The sequence below is a fragment of the Lichenostomus cassidix genome, chromosome 2 (assembly GCF_008360975.1).
Source record: "Lichenostomus cassidix isolate B80296 chromosome 2, HeHo_3.0, whole genome shotgun sequence".
Classification (NCBI taxonomy): Eukaryota; Metazoa; Chordata; class Aves; order Passeriformes; family Meliphagidae; genus Lichenostomus; species Lichenostomus cassidix.
In genome coordinates this window covers 11951555-11968596 of record NC_139482.1, presented here as the reverse complement: position 1 = coordinate 11968596, position 17042 = coordinate 11951555, and positions in this window count along the sequence as shown.

Genomic DNA, 17042 nt, shown 5'->3' with positions numbered 1-17042 from the left:
GCTGTCCCAAACCATGAGCAAGGGCCAAGCCACCACCTGGGCTAAAGGGATAGAGGGTGTCTGAGTACAGTCACCTCTGATCACTGGGAAATTTGGGTTAACTTTTCACATGGAAGCTGTACCACATGCCCTCAGAGCTAGAGAAGTGCTTTATCTCTATTTTTAGCAGTAACAAAGCAGTCAAAGGCTGCTTCCATCAGAGTTCTTTCAGGCCTGGCTCGGCATGGCCCTCCTGCTTGTTGGGAACACTGCCCCAAATAACCAGAACAGTCTTACCCACTAACATAGTAAGGTTATTGGCTTTTCCTTGGCTCTTGCGTCTTACTAAAGCAACATTTAAAAATAGAAAGGATCTTCTTCCTTTGTGCTTATTTATCCTATGCCATTTCACCTGAAGATTGCCTGCTGAAGAAAAAGTTGTGGCAATGAGACAGGATCCTAGGCCTGTCCCAGTCCAGGCTGTCAAACCTATGTGTCAGCGCACAGAAATGAGCTAGAAGTGACTCTGTGCCTGGGTGTTCTTTGTCCCTGCTGGAAGTGTTCCTGGGTCCTTGAATGTCATTGAACAGAAGGGTCAGAGACCAGGGCCGTGTTTAAAGGGAGTTGTCCCACGCCAGCATTCATGACTCTCCAATTAGGCTTGCAGCCTTTAAAGACATTGTTCCCCTGACGACATGGCAGCTCAAAACTGACCTCACACTGCTACGCTCATTCCCCTGCCCAAGGACTTCGACATTCATCACAGATGAACCTTATTCAGAGTATTTTATATGCAGGCAAAGTGCACTGAAATATTGCGGATACCGTAGAATCATAGAATATGCTGAGCTGGAAGAGACCCATCAGGGTCATCAAGTCCAATTCCTGGCCCTGCACAGGACACCCCAAGAGTCACACCATGTGCCTGAAAGTGTTGTCCAAACACTTCTTGGACACAGATACTCAGAAGCTGCCATTGCCGTCAATCTCTATATGGGACACCAAAAAGTATGGGGAAAAATTTCATATCAGTCAGGAGCAGGCTAACTCCATCCTTTTTTTTTTTTTTAATTCCTTTTTTCCCTCCCATAAATACTCGTAATTATTCAGAGAAAATTTGGAAGTTAGACTGGAAGTAACTCTCTGTTGAAACCAACAAGATGTTTTTGCACAATTTAGGGGCTAATATTAGCAGAACGGGCTGAAGTCAAAATGAAAAGCTTAAGACTGTTCAAAACTGTAATATTTTCTAGCATTGTAACAGGATAAGAGACTGGTAACTGCAAGTTGCAGTACTAATCCTTAATGTAATTTAACAATTACTAATACACAGTAAGTTTTTTCTATTATTTTCATTTTAATTTCATCAAAAAGACCAGATCAAGTGCAAACTGCTATTGTGGGATTTTTAATCAAATACAATTATATAATTAATGATACACTACTAAGCCATGGCAGTCCAATTACCATTGATAAACATTTCTTCAGGGGTCTTTAGCTGTTCATAGTGAAGACTGGCAGAGAATGGATTCCTATTAGGCAGCTCAGTGCCCCTTGGGCTCTGTCATAGATAAATAGAATTTTACATGCTTGTACTGCTCTTGTCTTATTCTAACAGCTCCCCTTCTAGTCATACTAAATAAGTTAGGCTTTTTCTATTGTAGGCAACTAAAAGATCTACATGAATGCCGTAACCAGCAAATGCAAATGTTGGAGTGCAGCAGTGTTCCACATTGTGTTTTCCTCTAGTACCAGCAAATTTCAGGGTAGGAAATTTCACTGTAGTTAAATTTCACACTGTTAGAAATTATATTAAGCACTTTTTCAGTCAGATATTCCAGCAAATAAATGAAATTGTGGTTAAGCAGCCAATAGTCAGTGCTCACACAGCTTGAAAGCAAATTACAAGAATTGAAACTTGCTTTGGAATAAGTATGTTAGAGATAATATCAATCTCTTCCTCTCAGATAAATTCTTGTAAGACAAACAAGATGCATATTTCACATGCAGTAGTTTTAAACACTCTTGGAAAGGCAGAGACAGAAAGAGAAGCAAGAAGGAAAAAAAAGGACAATTATCTAAAAGTAACTGACTATATAAACTGCCTCTCCCCAAATAACAGAACACAGAACATAGTGACAAGAATAAAGCATTGCAAATCATAGAATCATGGAATAGCTTGGGCTGGAAGGAACATTAAAGATCATCTAATTCCAGCACCCTGCCATGGGCAAGGACACCTTCCACAGGATCAGGTTGTTCAAAGCCCTGTTCAACCTTGTCTGGAACACTTCCAGGACCTGGGCATCCACAGTTTCACTGTGTCAGTGTCTCACCACTCTCAGTATTGTTTTGTGGCACAACTCTTGTAGCTCCTGAATGGCATGGCTTATAGTAATTCTACCAGGGTGATTAAGGAAGAGAATTGGGGAACACCAGGAAAAATGAAAGAGAAAGGTTGCATAGAGCTATAGGTGTTGGGAGAGGGTTTAATTCTGTTTCTTCTGCAGATATTCTTGGGCTTAACCCAGGACACAGCTATTCTGGTAACAAAGAAGGAAGGGTACACAGCAGCACATGCTTTTCACTTAAAAGGCCAAACAGCTCTCACTGCATGTTCTGTTAACTAGAGGGACTGCAGTGCCATTGCTCTTCTCCAGGAAGTCTCCTTACTCCTGCTGAGGATACAAAGCCACCACAAATGATCAAGTAATAAAATCCACGTGTGTGTGCATATGTGTGTAATTATATATGTATATCTATATATTTCAGTTTAAATTAACCTCTGAAACTGTTCATGGAGTTTATTACTGCTGACTACCTCCTGTCTTTTACTTTCTTCCATGCTGTGCTGTTGCTACTTTGCTGTATGTGGATGCCAGTAACCATATAAACCATTATCTCACCCCAGTTTTTTAGAAAATTAATGCAGGAAGGTTAAGTAATTTGTGTTACTTTGGGGGGGTTTTGTTAGCTTTTTTTTCCTTATTGTTCAGTCTTCTCTTGAGATGAAGAATTATGCTTTGTAATACATTGTTAAACTTGGAAAAATAATTCCCTACAAGGAGGGAATATATAACTCCTTACAAAGAGCTTTTCAGCCCACAATGTCTTACTCAGCTCAGTTACTCTGATTTAGTCCAAAAGGCATTTGCTCCTCCTGCCACTGGTACTATTGCACACATTGTTCCAATTACAGAGCTATAGTTTCTTTATGAAGCTGGCTTCAGTTTTTACAGCCAAAAATGACGTGTAAAAAATTGCAAAATCAAATGTATATTGTGCCTATTGATTGTGTACCTACAATGAGTCGTAAAACTTAATTGCTACCATGAAATAGCTACATAGAATTACTACTTGAAAACTAGTGAATGAATGAACTGGTCTCTAAACAAATGTCAAATACATACATGTATTTTTCCAACTACGTGATTTCTATTAACCCAAGAGTGAATTTGTTGTTTTGCTTTGGTTTTTTTTCATAATATAATACATCAATACACCAATTGACACCTAGTGGAAGTTATGGACAAAAACAGTGCTTGGTCATGAAGTTCTAGATTTGCAACACGAACTGCTATTGACACATCACCAGCTACAGAGATGTATAATCAACAAAAATAGGGGGTTGCATGAAGCCTGGCGTCTCTATCTATTGAAAAAGATTAATATTGACATCAACAGAGATATATGTGTCTCAATTAATGTGAGTACTCCCATAAATTTCCCTTAGTATTTTTTTAAAATTTAAAGTCTGCTTAAATTTTGAAAATTAAAGTGGTTTCATGTAGGTACTTCTGAAAAACAACTTGATAATATTTTTTTGCCTTTTATGCATTATAATTTGAACAGGTTCTGTCCACTCTACAGTTTATTCTAGATAATAATGTTGTATTATTATGCAAATATCACTCTTTCTTATTGGTGAGAACATGAATAGTTTAGACTCCCTATGCATTGCTACCTCTTTCAGTCAGTTTTCTAAAAGGATACTAATGTAATTATGCTTTTTTTGCTTGGTTCCTGCTCAGGACAACTAAAAACTTCTTGCCTTAGGAAAGGATGTGTAGGTAAGCAATAACATTCAACCTAAATAATTTGTATCTGTCTTAAACATCTGTAAATACATTGCTAAAACAAATTCTACTTTGTGTGTTTAGAAGCCAAATCATGCTGTTTTAAATGCAGATGTTTTGAAAGTAAAACAAGTCTATATTAGGTTAATCTCATGACAGGGTTTATCTCATATATCTCAAAGTATATATATCTGTATATGATTCAAATTGTCTTTTTCAAAATTCCTCCTACTTCTTGCACCAAAGGCCAGAATGACATCTGGCTGAGCAACTATGAATTCCGTTTTTCTTCCTAGAGATTTTGAATGTGAAACAACACAATGTCAGCTCAAATTTAACATAAGAAATCTTTCTCTCTTAATCTTGTCTCCCATTTCAAGACTGTGCCATGCAAACAAGGTGTGACAAACAAGGTGTGACAAACAAGGTGTGCAACTGAGAAGTCCAGTTCTCGAGCTCTGAAGTAAAGAAGAATGAAGACCAGTATTGTCTTAAGGGCATTTCTGTTATTCAAAACTGTCATAATTTATTTGTAATTATTTTGTTGGAGAATATATTCCATCAGTGGATGAAATGCTCTGTAATATCCATGAGGGAACTACTGTACTGCAGCACACATTGTCAATGGGAGCAATATGTTTCCTCTCCTTCCCAGTGACCACCACCAAACTTCACCAGAGGAAAGCACCAGAGGCCATGCAATGAGCAGATTTAAAAAAAAAAAAAAAATCTGATCCTTTTAAGTTATAACTTAATCCCAGACAGCCATGGTCAGTTTCATTTTACCGAATTTTGACATGAGCAACATAGACATTTATATTTATGTTCATCATCCAGATTTCTTTCCTAGTCAGAGGAGAAAACTAGGCATTTCTACAGCACAAGGCATCACACCTATTTTAAAGTACCTAATTTTCCTTGTTAGAGGTGGAAGTAGACAAGGTGGTGAGTTTGTAGGGAGATATTCATACAATAGACATCTGAAATTCGATGAAATACAGGTTAATCTCAGAGACTACTTTAAGCCCCAAAATAAGCAGTTATAGTTTCCAAAACTCTCTCATCCCTGATGGAAAATTAGTAAGCACTGCAAGCCATTTTGTGTAATATGTTGATGCATTAACACTGCTGCTAAAGCTCTTTGAAGGTTAATTTCTGTTTAACAGTTTAATCCTGGAAAAGCCTTCACTTATTACCTAGAGTACTGGTGAAATGGGTCACTGAGGTTGTTTATGGAGCAGAAGCTGATGCAAGCAGAAAGACACGCTTATCAGCACCTGAGCATAAAATAACCACCGACTGGAGCTCGTCCATACATGATTCACTGCAGGAATTCAGCAGGTGATTGATAAAGGGAGTACACCAGAAATGTAAGCAGGCTGCATGGAAAAAGAATGTAAACAATTCAGCATTCCTGCCTGCACTCACCACCATGGAAATGATAACAGCCCTCTCTCTGTTGACATATTTTGCAGTTCAGCCTTACCTCTCCTGAGCATATAGATGCTGTTCTAGACACAGGTCCTCTCCAAACTCACTGACCTTCCAGAAGGGAAAAGATCCTTGATGCCTCACACAGCGCCCCAGCATGCCAGAATAAAATAATATTGAGTCTATTGATCATCTAGAAACTGACTGGGGATAGACCTGATCAGCCACAGAGGCCAGAACATCTACGCATTTTTTTGTTCTTGCAGAAAACTCCAATGACAGCTTAAAGCTTTCTGTTTCCACCTTGGGTGTTAATTTAAGCAAGTCAAAATGAGATGCCAAGGCAGACATGCAGAGGTAGCTCCTTTTGGGCAGGTCATTAATATCATGCTCTCAGGATCCTCCTGGCTGCCTTGAGGAGATACAAAAGAACAACATACAGGCTACAGACAGGAAGTGGAATCAATGCTGCAACCTCTTGGATAAAACCAGATTTTCAGTAGAGGATGCTATAACTGGAATAACTATATGGTACTACAAAGTTAAGACTAGGAATATGTTGAGTGGTGACTTGGGTCCTCTTTCCTTTTATATTGAAAAAGTCATAACTGTTAAATCTTTGATTTATGAGAAGAGATTGATGATTTTAAATCACTGCACATTCATTTGATTTAGTACATTGGAAGAAAACCCCGGTGATAACATCAGTGTATTCTTAAGAATCAGATTTACATTCCTCATGTCTTGTCTCATTTTACTAAGAACTACACTGACAAATTACAGTAAATGCTTACACACATGGACTCCTGAACCCTACTCATATCCTAAATTAATACTGCTGCTTTCATCCTGCTTATTTTGTAAAATGACCCTGTTGTTTTGATACAGTGGCTTTGCATGAGATTCTTGCAGATTTATGTCAGTCAAGCACTACACACATCAGGTGACCATTTCATATGACTCTGCTCAGAAATACAAGAGTCTCCCAAACAGTGTTCCAAGTTGTTTTAAATAGATTCCCCACATTCTCCTATTTATCAACAACCAGAGTTACTAAGCAAAGCATTTGACCTCTGAAATTTTCTGACCATTTTTTTTTCAAAACTTGAATTATTCAAAATTCCTGTTCATTCTTCCTTCTGCATATGGATGATAGTGCATGGATATGCAAAGTCCAAAAAGGACTACAAATGGTGCCTTGGTAGACAACCCATCTCTGTATGTTTGCTCACTTTGAAAAAGTGTGATGAAGTTCTTAAACCTGATCTTCTTTACTTTCATAAGAGAAAAGAGTATGTGATTCACACTGAAGTGGGAGAAAAAAACATTTCAGGATACATTGCCAGAAACATGGGTTACCCAGAAGTCCTAAGCAGAAGTCAAGGCTGCAATAGGTGAGCCATAACTCTGCTGTTTAATCCTCCACTGAGAAATTGGTATGTCTCAAAGGGCTCAGAACTGGTTAATATGATGCCAAATTTTAAAAAGTATTTCTGGAAAATCTGGAGAAATTCTAATCTGTTGCTCATACAGCCATGCCACACAGATCAGACAATTTGCAGTAAATACTCAAAATTATGTGTGTGATCTATTAGGGAAGAACAAGTATTTTCTCTATGTTAATTCATCTAAACAAACCTACTACAGCTCTTTGGTGAGACTAGTAGTGATGTGGATAATAGAGAGTAGGTTCATAAAATCTACTTGAATCTCCAAAATGCATTTGGAAATTTAACTTCCTGAAATTTTCCCTGAGTGGAAAGTAAATGGTCATGAAGAAGATGGTCACATCTCCATATGGGTTGTCTATTCAAGGCACCATTTTTAGTCTTTTTTAAACGTTGCATATTTATGCACTATCATCCATATGAAGAAGGAAGACTGAACATGCATAAGATAAACACTTGGTCAGAAAATGGAAAACACAAGATATAGTACCCCACAGAATCAATCACAGAATCACGGAATCACAAAATATGCTGAGGTGGAAGGGATCCATAAGGATCATCAAGCCCAGCTCCTGGCCCTGCACAGGACACCCCAAGAGTCACACCATGAGCCCAAGAGCATTGTCCAAATGCTTCTTCAACTCTGCCAGGGTTGGTGCTGGGACAACTGCCCTGGGAAACTGTTTCAGTATCCAACCTCCCTCTGGGTGAAAAACCTTTTCTTAATATCCAACCTAAACCTCCCCTGACACAACTTCAGGCCATTCCATGTGTCCTGTCCCTCGTCACCACAGAGAGCAGTGCCTGTCCCTCGTCTTCCCCTCATGAGGAAGTTCTAACTGCAATGAGGTCTCCCCTCAGTCTCCTTTTCCCCAGGCTGAACAAACCAAGTGACCTCAGCTGCTCCTCACACAGCTTCCCCTCAAAGCCCTTCACCATCTTTATTGCTCTCCTTTGAATTCTCTCTCATAGTTTAATGTCTTTCTTATGTTGTGGTGCCCAAAACTGCCCCCAGCACTGGAGGTGAGGCTGCCCCAGAGCAGAGCAGAGCAGGACAATCCCCTCCCTTGCCCAGCTGGCCATGCTGTGCCTGATGCCCCCAGGACAGGGATGTCCCTCCCGGCTGCCAGGGCACTGCTGGCTGACATCCAACTTGCCGTCAGCCAGGAGCCCCAGGTCCCTTTCCATGGTGCTGCTCTCCAGCGTCTCATTCCCCAGTCTGTCCATACATCCAGGGTTGCCTGGATGCATTGTCAGTATTGCCAGCAGAGTGAAATGATCAATAGCATACCTCAGCGATCTGTGCTGTTAACTTATCGATAAATTATCTAGAAAGTTACCCATAAATTATCTAGAAAGGTGAATAGCTGAAGTGACAAAATCAGATGGGAAGCCTTTGAAATTGAAGTTGTTCAAAGCTGCAAAAAATGCACACTGGCAGCATTTCATAAGAACCTGGCAAAATCCTGACTGTTGTGAATACCTGATAAAAATACCGTGGAAAGTTAACCTTAGAGCAGGTAAATGTAAAGTAATATAATTAAGAGGAATGGTCCTTAATTAAGGTGAGCAATCTTGGTTTACCAGTACTAATGTAGAGTGAATTTTAGCACCAAATCCTCTAGAAATCATTGTCTCAGAGCATAGTGCAGTCAAAAAGCAAAGAAAATGCTATGCGGTGTTGGAAAATTATAGAGAGCAAACCCAAAAACTGTCTCTTGATAATATAATCTAATGTGTGTTCTATATTTGCAAAATCAAGGGGGAAAAAGAAGTACTTCAACATTTTCTTGTAAGGCATTAATAATAATAACAGCAATACTTCTTCGAAGTCAGCTTCTTCATTCATATTAAGGCTGCCTGAAAGATTATCAATTGCTAAGGTGTCATAATAGGTGTTGATAGTCCTTGCTAATTAAAATAAACACTTGTTTCTAGTCTCTAGAAAATTGGTTTTGCAACTAACAGCAAACTCTCAAGTTGGTCCCCCGTTATACACAAATGGATATTCAGTTTTGTCTACTAAACTCTTTGGGGTTTGCTTTGGTTTTTGTGGTTTGTTTTTTTTTTTTTGAATGTGTGATTTTTTGTTTTTTTCATTTCCCCTTCCCCTACTTTTTCCCTCCTGGATGCAACACAGTAGGAGACACAGCAATTGGAGCTGTTGAAACCAAGACACTGCAAAATAATTGCAAACGCATTAGCACCAGAAATTCTTTAAGACCAATTAATGGGGAAATTCACTAAAAGCTCCATTATGTCTTTAAAAGAGCTTTACATGCTTATGTCATGCAGCTCATAAATAACAGGGATCTAAAAGGAAATCCCTTTGTAAATTGTTCTTCAGACTTTGTAAGAGTAGATGCCAGTCATGAAGCTATTTAAACATAAGTTTATGTTCAGAATAAAAGCACCACAGAATGAATCATGATCTCATTTTGGAAATTACTGTGGGTGGAAATGGAAGACTTTGGCCAAACTGGTTATGTTTCAGACACATAAGGGAACTGAGGAGATTTGAATTAAACAAGGGGGTGTCAAACACAGTTTATTGGTGATTTGAAGATTCTGTTATGGTCAGGCACATTGGGCAAAATGAAAAATGGAGTTCATGAGTACACGTAAAGTCACATAGGATAATGACAAAAATCAGAAAGAATGCAATTAGAATAATAATCTATTCTTGCTTTAGTAGCAGTCAGTCAAGAAAATACATAATATAATAAATTGACTGTATTAAAAGTCAAGAGGCATGAAGCCAGACTAGTAAAACTGTACCCACAGAGTGACTGGTGAGGCATCATTGCAGGAATGAGGGAGCATTTGAGAATTCAGGCTTCCCCAAAAAACAGGCTGCATTGATTGTGTTGGCATTTGATATCAGTTTGAAATACTTCATTGTATATGTTTCTGATCAAGAGTGGTAATTACAATAAGGCCCAACCTGACTCTTATTGTGTTTGCAATAGCTGGGGGGAACTGGTGTGTAACTTGTGCTGTGTTTTTGGCCTGGTGTTTAGTCTCAGCGTAATCTTAAACAGTCTTAAACAGTCTTTGTGAATTGCTGTCTGGTGATGCTTGCTATTAACTATCAAGAAGGTATAACAAGAGCTGACCTTAGGAAACTATCTGGGATTTATCTTCTTTAATACATTTTCTCAGTGTCCATGCCAGCTAGACAAGAAACCTTACCAAGAGCAGCTGCAAGATAATCAGATGCAGCAAACCCTATCAGGAATGTGTTAACGTGTTGTGATGGGAAACTGCAGCATCTTTTTTCACCACCTTCCTAATGTGAAATTATGACTTGTATTTTCTGTAGGTGTTACAACACTCTCAAAGATCATCATTCAGATGTCAGAGAACAAGATGCAGGACCTTTATCACCATTGGTCCCCTCTACCAGGGGTATATACATATCCTGTGTGCATATGCTAGATATAAATGTAGATATTTAGGAGGTGCTTTCACTGAAATATGGGTTATATCCAATTACACCCTGGTTGTGTTTTCACTTCCTGTTCTTTGGAAATGCTCATAGAGAGCAAGGCAATAATTTTCCCTAAAAAAAGAGAAAGGTGAAAAAAATTGCTGAAATTGTATAAATTCATTGGTGTGGTTACTGTCCCCAGCTTTGCAGTGGTTCTGTTTTAGCCTTTGGGTGTCAGGCTTTCATTTCATACTACAGAACACTTCCTGAATTCCTGGGGTTTTACTTCTTCTGCATCTGTAACATTTCACCCCTGTCTTTTTCTTCCATTTTGCTGCCCTTGCTCCTGAGTGCATGCTCAGTGTGTTTAAGTTGAATTTACAGTGAAAAAATCTCAACAAGAATATCAGGTAGCAGCATCCCTTTTGTCTCATTGCTCCTTCAATAGACAGCCCCAACACTATTTTGCCAATTTTGACAGGGAAAGTGTTTCAAATAGAATTACTGAAAGGCATCTGGTCTCATTTTGGTCAGTACCTTCTCAGATGATACCATGGGAAGATGTTTGTCTTATGGAAAGTAATGAGACAACTTTCTCTGCAGATGAAGAAACAGAAGAGCAACAAACCTTTCATGCCTGTTGTAATACTCTTTCTTCTTTGTGTTTGTAGGCATCATTACACCAGAAAGTCTTTGAAGAAAAATTCTTCTAATGTCATCTTGTTCACAACATACAGAGCAGTAGCTGCTGATGATAATTGTATATAACCTCTGTGAAGCTGATGTAGACCTGCAGAACCTGAGGGAACATAAGCTGCAAGTGTATCTGCAGATGGCTTTTTCCAATGAGGAGTTTTTCATCTTAAATCCAGGTTTGAAATTTCAGAAAATTTGGCAATCGAGACTACTTTTAAAGAAGATATAATACAAACTTAAATTCTTATGACTTGTTTTTGATGGAAGGGTTTTCAATTATTTATTGAATTATTACATATATATACATATACATATACATATACATATACATATACATACATATACATATACATATACATATACATGTATATGTAATAATTTAAAAACCTAAAATATCTGTCATAAATTAGCTGATGAATAGTGTCAGTTAACTGTCATTGCACTCAACATTTTCTTTTTTTACTGCTTAAATTATGTGAGCAAAAATTATTATGATTTAATTGCAAGATTATTTTTAACATAACATTGCACAACAAAATTGCTACCGCCTTCTGATTTCTGATGGAAATCTACTAGATCTGGGAACTTTGCAGTGTATCTTGTTTCTTTACCCAGGAGCTGATGATCTCAAAAATGTGGTGTAATGGGAAGCAAAACTATTCACAAATTTGTACTAAAACACTCATAATAAAGTTCCAGCCATAACTAGGAGCATGTGGCTGCCAAATATCAATATAGGATTAGGGGATTTGGCTTCTATTTCTTTTGCAGAGAACGACTCAAACCCTTCTGACTTCTGAGAGATGTAATAAACTTTGTATTGAGATAGGTGTCTTCTTCCATTGCTTCTGTTACTCTATTCAGTTTTACATTTCATGATAAAATATTGATCAGAGCATTAAAGCTGCTATATAGCCTGATAATTAGGGCAGTAATCTGAATCCTATTTCCTGTGCCAGCTGGTATTTCAGTATAAAGGCATCCATCAGCTTGGATTCAAATCCCCGTTTTAAGTCAGGTGGTGTCCTAAACAACTAAACCATAGAGACAGACTATTTTGGCTCAATGAATATTTCATTATGTCCAAAGTGAAGAGATGGAGAGCAGCATTCTCTGAGAAGCTGGAAATTATCATGGTCACTGAAGAGCCAGGGCAGCAATTGCAAAGCTTTCAGAGTTTTCAGGCTCCTAAATCCACATGAGCCCATCTGTTGACCTGTGAATTTGAAAATCCTGGAAGCCTTCAGGCAAGTTGTAAAGGAGACAGACTCCAAGGTTCTTTGTCCTCTCACCTGTTCATTTATTTGTTAATCGGGTGCTAAAGAACTCAGCAGGTACCTTGGCACATGATTAAAGGGTTTTGCAGCATTTTTGGCATAAGCAGATCCATCAAAATCCTATTTGTCTTCTAGTGGAATTTCACTGTGATATTTGAAAAATTATTTTGCTTTCACTGATTCAGCATCCTTCAAAAGAAAAAGCAGAATTGTTCATATTTTCCAAACAGCTAAATGTTTACTTCTCAGGCTTAATTCATTACACGTAGTGTAGCCAGACAGCCCAGTGACACACAGTGAAGGAGAGCTCTCTATAGAGGAACATGACAGACTGTGTCACTGGCTTCTAATACACGTGAGCTTTCGTGAAGATCATGTTTCTGATATTTGCGTAAAGTAGGATGCCAGGATCTTATTGCTTGGAGTGGGAGGATAAGATGATCCGATCAGCGTGCCAAGTTCCTGTAACTCATCACTTTCCATTCTCCATGAAGTGGCATTCCCCTAATCTGTCTGCCAAAAGCTGGTTTCTGTTTCGCAGTCCCAAGGACGGTGTAAAATCTCACTTACTTAGCTTCCTGTTAGGCTAAGTACTGCAAAACCTGTTTCTGATTTGCACTTGGTTTGAACTGCTGGTCAGCTACTAATAAACTCTCTTTCTCACTCTCCTTCTCTCTTATTCCCCACCCACCCCTGTCCCAGCCCTGTCTTCATCCCCCAGCCCTTTCCCAACCTCAGTTTGGGCATACTTCCAAATGTCAGCAAAAACTGGGTCCCCAGACACATACAATAGGCAGGTCCTGCTGTGTTTCATTTCTGTTTCAGATGGGTTGAAATACAAGACACAGAAAGGGTACTGTCTGGAGTCAAACTTGCTCAGAAAGGTATGTCAGTATATTAGACTGTGTTATTTCTGTGATATTGGCACTTAAATTCATGTGATATTCATACATGACTTCAATAAGTTTGGAAAAATCAACATGGATTGCAAGTTGTCCCTGGAACAAGCAGGTGTAATCCTGGAAAGATAAATTTAATCCAGTTGCTAGCACTGATTCCTTTAGCATTTTATCAAAATCCCTGTTGTAGCAACGGTCTTATTCTGTTTTTTCCATTCTGCTTAACCAGCAAATGACTCAGTCTACAGACCAAGATAATGCTGTACAATTATAGCATTCAAAATGGTTTATGTGTGACTACTCAAGGCTTGTCTTCACTCTGTTTATTGGCTACCAGCACACTAAGCTAAATGCAAGTTAACAAATTCCTAAAAATACTCCAGGGATGAATCATCCCTTTCAAAAGGGTTCTGGAGAGTGTTTACCACTGTGATGGTAAGTCATGGGGTAGCAGGGAAGCCAATTTCTGTTACAGAAAGAGACAAGCTTGAGTCAGCCAAATGCTATGTTACAGTTTCTGAATGCTTTGCCTGGAAGATGGCTATTATGAGTTCATGTTCTCAAATTTGGACAGCTAAAGGAAACCGTTAAAGCTAAATTTTCCCAAAGTGTCTTTCAAGCTTGATTTCTGCTGCTTTCCATAGGGATACAGGAATTAAGATTTTCTAATTTTTTTAAGTTACTTCCAAATCTCACCAGTGACTCATCATTGTCAGAGAAAAGGGTCTGTTTCCTGGAATTTAGAAAATTGCCTTTCAAATCCGATATTGGACAATGTGAGTTCAAATTCGTGGAATAGATGTGTGCTTGAACATTCTCTCTTACCTACAGAGCAGACTGAATTATTTTTTGAAAATAATTTGAAAAATAATTATATGCTGTATTTTTTCCTTAAAAATCTTTGTGTTTGATAGACCCAGAATTTAAGATAAAGCCTTAGAAACATAAGGGTTAAATAGCAACATAAACAACAACAATAAAATCTAGGAAAAATTAACATTGATATTTCAACCACTGCCCTCTAATAAACACAAAACAAACCATAACAAATTTATTAATCTACCCAGAAGTACTTAATTTTATCCCAGTATTACGACTTTCCACCCTGATTTAATCTGACTGAACATTATTTACTGCAAATTGAAGAAATTATGAAAAGCATAATTCACAGAAATCTTTGTTTTCTAAACAATTGTTTCACATTTACAGTTTGATCGCTGATAAATGGCATAGGTAGGAACACTCCAGTGTGGATTAAGGAGATATCTCCAGTGCTATCCCCACACATCTGAGATACCCCAAGTGGTCACACAGCTGCATCATGGCCTCACTTCAATTGTGTTTTGGGCACTCTGCTCATCCACTAATCTGCAACAAATGCAGGTGGCTTGTGCTCCTTAGGTGTGTTTAGCAGCACCTTTAGATAACTCAGGGTTTAGGCTGGAAGAATAAAGTCCTGAAGGTATTGACAGGGAAGATGTGTGTTAATGTCATTACAAACAAGTCCATGTGTGAGGGTGTTAATGTGTTTGAAATGGGTCTTGATGTCTGTCCAAAGTGCAAGCAGCGGGTTTGTTACAGAGCTCAGACAGTTTGACTCCTGGAACAGACGAGTGAGTCTGAACAAGCTGGAGTTTCTGAATTCTGGGTAAAATGATGTGTTCAGGGAGGGGTATGTGGCAGGCAGTTCGTGAAAGCTGTACCTTCCCAGTACCTCGGCCAATGGGGAAGAGAAAACAACATGCTGCCAGGAGTTCAGGATAACAGGCGGCTGAACCCTCTGAAACCTGGAGAGAGAAAAAACCCCATGGTTATGTGCCCCAGTGGACTCTCCCTTTATTCGAATAAAGCTGCAGGACTCTGTCTCCTTTGTGAACACTGGCTTTTCATAGCATGATTTTCCATACAGTGTCATTCAATAATCAGAATTATTGAATGATATTGTATCAATTACAGTTAACAAAATTGAGGCAGCTCTTCCTTATTTGCACCTAGACAAGTTGCAAAAGAGGGCTATACTCTTCAGATAAAACTGGAAAATAGAGGACAAAAATTATTTTAGAAATCCTGATTCAATCAGTGGAGTGTACAGGTGGCATCTCACAGCCCATTCCTGACATACCACTCTGTTCATGCTTTGCCTGGCATCTGGTAAGCAACACAGGGAAAGGCAGGGATTCACCTTGGAAAATTTGAATAAGCTTTGTGACCAATAAGCTAAATAAAACAGAATTTTAAAAATAAAATTTTGAAAATAAGAATAGTGTGAATGACTGTATACTCTGTCATCTTCTTCCCTGCCAGCATTCACTGCAACCAAGCAAGTTTAAAATTTCTCACAGGTGACCCATGAGATATGTCACACAAAGGAATGTGGACTGGCATCTTCACCCTCACAGACCAGATATCCTGGATCCTTTGCATGGAAACTACTGACTGCTCTGGGGTTCATTAATTTTGTGTCATAGTCAAAAAGTCCAGTAAATCCTTATTTCACAAAAAACTCTTTTTTTTCACAATTGTACGTTTGCAATTTAATCATACTCTCTTTGCCCCTTGACTCCTCCCTCTAGCAGTTACACTTCAATAAGTAGTCTGATGTTTGCATTGAGATTGTGTTATAAACCTTGAAGAAAGTAGCCTATGAAAATTCTCACTTGTGCTCACACATCCCTTGTCAGAAGGAAAAGTGTTACCTAAGATGTGCTGCAGCCATGTTTGCTGAGGCAGATCTGGGAAATTGACTGCTGGAAAGCATTTCTGTGAAGAGTAAATGAGGATAACTTTAGATAATCACCTGTGATTGATACTTTGAAATGTACACCAGAAATGTTTGTAATAGTAAAAGCTCCCACTTGATCCCTGTGAAGATTTGGAGGAAAGGCTGCTGTTAAGTGATGCGTTGCCTCACTGTGGATGCCCAGCGAAAGTTCTTTGCAAAACCTTTGCCCTTAGGTTGATGAGAGCTGCAAGCTTTTAGCTCCTGCATTTTTCTAGTTGATGCACTTGCTGTCCTTCACAGACCATACTTTGAGAGAGGTGCTGTAATGCAGCTTCGCAGAGTGAGATGCAAAATAAATGAGCCTGCAGGCAAAATGCTACTTAACAGCCTTCTGGGAGCTGTTTATCAGAGCCCAGCCCTGCCTCACATCCTTCCTCTGCACCATCAACCCCTGGCTGTAGGGAGAGCTCAGAGCACTCACTGGAACCACTGAACAGTTGCAAACTCACCGAATAATCCAAATGCATGAGGGGCCTGGAGATGAGTGTTTGAAAACTTTCTGCTTCTCTCACTTTTTTACAACCAAAGACAGCCAACAGCCCAAGGCCTCTGACAGGATTTAGAAGCAAAGAAACCTGAAACTCTCACTGGAAATTTGGCACACTCCAAAAATGAGAGGACTAAGTGTTTATGTGGTAAACATGTAAGAAGAGAAATAGGTATTAATGAAAAATTTCTAAACAGAAATTGGTAGTAATGAGCACTTGCGCAAGAAGACCACTCAAAAGCTGGTTTGGCCCAGGAAAATAATTTCTGATGACAACCACTTGTCCTTTACTCCTAATTCAAATTCTGCTAAAGAAAGAAAGACAAGTATTGATGTCAATAAGAATATAGAGGAAAAATAACACATAGGCCTAAATATAAGTAAGCATCTGCACCAGCCTCAGTGCCCACAAGCCCACCTTCAGATTGTGTTATAGTCCCACCTCACAACTGGGAGGAATTCACATATTTCTATTTATGTCCACTTGTTCCTGTAAGATGGAACATAAGAATAGAAAAATCACAGAACGGTTTTGCA